This window comes from Oncorhynchus mykiss, chromosome 25 (genome assembly GCF_057628025.1).
Source record: "Oncorhynchus mykiss isolate SJ-2025 chromosome 25, ASM5762802v1, whole genome shotgun sequence".
NCBI lineage: Eukaryota > Metazoa > Chordata > Actinopteri > Salmoniformes > Salmonidae > Oncorhynchus > Oncorhynchus mykiss.
The window spans coordinates 45,865,001-45,869,666 of record NC_143046.1 but is presented as its reverse complement, the minus strand read 5'-3'; positions in this window follow the sequence as shown (position 1 = coordinate 45,869,666).

Here is a 4,666-nt window from a genome sequence, read left to right as displayed (position 1 = left end):
TTGTGGGTGATTGTTCCTGTCTCTGTATTTTGCACCAGCTAGGGCTGTTTTTGGTTTTCCACGTTTATTGTTTTGTAGTGTTCATGTTTATCTGTGGTCACTGCCCAAAAATCTTCGCAACGGTTATGGGACTGACCCAACACAGGAGGCACCAACACATCGAAGTCTACTGTCGTGAGAAGGAGGGGAAAGTGCCAGCTGGAAAAAAAGGGGAAGAGTGTGAAAGCAGACCTCGAGAAGAAGGAGGAGAGAGAGATTAAGAGGCTGCTGGAAGAGCTGGTTGGGGTAAGGAGTGTGAACAGGCGAATAGCGGAAAGCCTGGGAACCGGGAAAACTAGAGAGCAGGTGAGGCAGGCAAGACGTAAAATGAGACGGGATGAGATGCGGAAGGACATAACCAAGGAAGCATGCGACAGAGGGGATCTAGTCTGTATGCTGTCCAAGCTGGGGAGACCATTAACACCCCAAAATGCCGTTCGGAGAATCCTCCGTGAGAGACTAATTGGGGATGCTACCAAAGATGGTGTCCTGACTGGGGATGTCCGATTGTCCCTAAGGGGAGTGGAGCAAAGCCCAGCTTTGCTCAATACGTCCGCTCTGGAACTGCAGCGGTTGTTGAGTGAGGGACGAAGGACCCGGAACCCGAAAAACCCGCCGAGCGGACACAAGACTGCATTACCAAGTGAAAGAAAAACGATTGAGAAACAGACTGAGTACGGAGTAGTACAAAGAATCAAGCTAGGTTGAGCAAAATCATTCTGGATGGTGATGCAAGTGGGGCAAAAGTCGCCCCATCACTCGAGATTGCTTCGGCTTTTAAGAGGCGGTGGGAGGTGACGGAGAACTACTATGGTCTTGGACAGTTCAGTTCGGTGGAAAAGGCGGTGAACGGCAAATTTGAGTCCCTGGTCTCGGCAGCCGAGGTATGTGAAAACCTAGGGGCAATCAAGAATGGAACAGCAGCTGGGCCAGATGGGGTAACCAAAGCGGCAATACTTAAGTGGGACCCCACTGGTGCGAAACTGTCCGCGACCTTCTCCATATGGTTGACGGCGGGCACCCTGCCTGGGCCCTTCAAGGAGTGCAGAACTACCCTGATACCCAAGTCCAGTGACCCGAGGGTGCTCACCCAGGTGGCTGGGTGGAGACCGCTTACTATCGGGTCGGTGGTCTTGAGGCTATACTCTCGTATCCTGACACACAGGCTGGCGCGGGCGTGCCCCATTAGCCCACGACAGAGAGGATTCATATCCTCGCCTGGGTGTTCGGAAAACCTGATGATCTTGGATGGATTAATCAGGCAGAGTTGGGCGAGAAGCGAGAGGCTGGCCGTGGTGTTAGTGGACTTTGCGCGTGCATTTGACTCAGTGAGTCATGTGCACATCTTGGATGTGCTCAGGCAGAGAGGGCTTGACGAACATATCATTGGAGTCGTAGGTGACTCGTACACCAATGTAACGACCACAATAACAGTCAGTGGAGAGTTGTCCCCTCCCATTGACGTGAGGGTCGGTGTCAAGCAGGGGGACCCGATGTCTCCACTGCTCTTTAACGTGGCACTGGATCCAATGATTGAAACACTTGAACGATGCGGCCAGGGGTACCGGTTGGATGATCAACAGATCACGACCCTGGCTTTTGCCGATGATTTGGTCTTGGTGAGCGGCTCTTGGGGTGGTATGGCGCACAACATTCTGATTCTGGAAGAATTTTGTCGACTGACTGGGCTGAGGATTCAGCCCAAGAAGTGCCACGGTTTTCTCATCCAGAAGACCTGGAGGGCGCGATCGGTGAACCTCTGTGAACCCTGGATAATGTGTGGAGAGAAAATGCACATGGTCGGGCCGGAGGAGTCGGTGGCGTACCTGGGCATGATGGTGAGTCCGTGGCATGGCATTATGGAACCAGAACCTGTCGAACGATTCTGTAACTGGATAAGTTCGATTGGGTGGTCACCGCTGAAGCCTTCACAGAAGGTGAGAATGTTGGTTGTCTATGCGGTGCCGAGGATGGTTTATCGGGCTGATCATTGCGGGCTGGGGACGAAAGTACTATCGGTACTAGACGGGATGATCAGGAAAGCAGTGAAAGAGTGGCTCCATCTTCCAGTGTGTACCTGTAACGGGCTGCTTTACTCGAGAAACCAAGACGGTGGGCTTGGTGTGACAAAGCTAGCACGTGTAATCCCGTCCACCCAGGCTAGAAGGGTCTACCGCCTATGGCATTCAGAAGATGTCGTTATGCGGTTAGTCACCCGCAGGACGGTGGAAGCGAAAGAGTATCTCGGGATGTGGTTGAGAGCCGGTGGGAAAGAGGCGAGTCTGCCACCCCTCGAAGGGGTGATGGGAGGGGCTGGACAGGGTACAGAACCCACTGGCACGATGAAGCCAAAAAGCCCAGCCTCACCCAGTTGGAGGCAGGAAGAGTTCCTGAAATGGCAGAACCTAACATCACAAGGAGTTGGGGTGCAAGTCTTTGGCAGAGACAGAAACAGCAATCACTGGTTGGCAAATCCGGAAACGTGGGGATTCAGACAGCGCCACTATATTGCAGGTCTCCAGTTAAGGGCGAATGTATACCCGACTCGCGAGGCGTTGAATAGGGATTTACCAAAAGCTTGTCGTCACTGTCTATCGGGGACTGAATCCTGCTCGCATATTCTCGGACAGTGTCCTGCAGTGAAGGATAGTCGCATTGCGCGGCATCACAAACTGTGCGAATTGTTAACAAATGAAGCCGAAAGCGCCGGATGGAGCGTCACCAGGGAAATGTGCTGCAGGACCCATGCCGGGGCACTGCGGCGCCCAGACCTGGTGTGTGTGAAAAATGGTAATGCTTTGGTGGTTGATGTTACGGTGCAATACGAACTGACCTTTGATACGTTGAAGGTCGCGGCGGCCGAGAAAGTCGCTCGATTGCTCAGAATCAACTGTAAATTTCGGTGTTCCTCAAGGTTCCGTTTTAGGACCACTATTGTTTTCACTATATATTTTACCTCTTGGGGATGTTATTCGAAAACATAATGTTAACTTTCACTGCTATGCGGATGACACACAGCTGTACATTTCAATTAAACATGGTGAAGCCCCAAAATTGCCCTTGCTAGAAGAATGTGTTTCAGACATAAGGAAGTGGATGGCTGCAAACTTTCTACTTTTAAACTCAGACAAAACAGAGATGCTAAGTCCCAAGAAACAAAGAGATCTTCTGTTGAATCTGACAATTAATCTTAATGGTTGTACAGTCGTCTCAAATAAAACTGTGAAGGACCTCGGCGTTACTCTGGACCCTGATCTCTCTTTTGACGAACATATCAAGACCATTTCAAGGACAGCTTTTTTCCATCTACGTAACATTGCAAAAATCAGAAACTTTCTGTCCAAAAATGATGCAGAAAAATGTATCCATGCTTTTGTCACTTCTAGGTTAGACTACTGCAATGCTCTACTTTCCGGCTACCCGGATAAAGCACTAAATAAACTTCAGTTAGTGCTAAATACGGCTGCTAGAATCCTGACTAGAACCAAAAAATTTGATCATATTACTCCAGTGCTAGCCTCACTTCATTGGCTTCCTGTCAAAGCAAGGGCTGATTCAAGCTTTTACTGCTAACCTACAAAGCATTACATGGGCTTGCTCCTACCTATCTCTCTGATTTGGTCCTGCCGTACATACCTACACATACGCTACGGTCACAAGACGCAGGCCTCCTAATTGTCCCTAGAATTTCTAAGCAAACAGCTGGAGGCAGGGCTTTCTCCTATAGAGCTCCATTTTTATGGAACGGTCTGCCTACCCATGTCAGAGACGCAAACTCGGTCTCAACCTTTAAGTCTCTACTGAAGACTCATCTCTTCAGTGGGTCATATGATTGAGTGTAGTCTGGCCCAGGAGTGGGAGGGTGAACGGAAAGGCTCTGGAGCAACGAACCGCCCTTGCTGTCTCTGCCTGGCCGGTTCCCCTCTTTCCACTGGGATTCTCTGCCTCTAACCCTATTACAGGGGCTGGGTCACTGGCTACTGGGGCTCTCTCATGCCGTCCCTGGAGGGGGTGCGTCACCTGAGTGGGTTGAGTCACTGATGTGGTCATCCTGTCTGGGTTGGCGCCCCCCCCCCCCCCCCTTGGGTTGTGCCGTGGCGGAGGTCTTTGTGGGCTATACTCAGCCTTGTCCCAGGATGGTAAGTTGGTGGTTGAAGATATCCCTCTAGTGGTGTGGGGGCTGTGCTTTGGCAAAGTGGTTGGGGTTATATCCTTCCTGTTTGGCCCTGTCCGGGGGTGTCCTCGGAGTGGGCCACAGTGTCTCCTGACCCCTCCTGTCTCAGCCTCCAGTATTTATGCTGCAGTAGTAGTTTATGTGTCGGGGGGCTAGGGTCAGTTTGTTATATCTGGAGTACTTCTCCTGTCCTATTCGGTGTCCTGTGTGAATCTAGGTGTGCGTTCTCTAATTCTCTCCTTCTCTCTTTCTCTCTCTCGGAGGACCTGAGCCCTAGGACCATGCCCCAGGACTACCTGACATGATGACTCCTTGCTGTCCCCAGTCCACCTGGCTGTGCTGCTGCTCCAGTTTCAACTGACCTGAGCCCTAGGACCATGCCCCAGGAATACCTGACATGATGACTCCTTGCTGTCCCCAGTCCACCTGACTGTGCTGCTGCTCCAGTTTCAA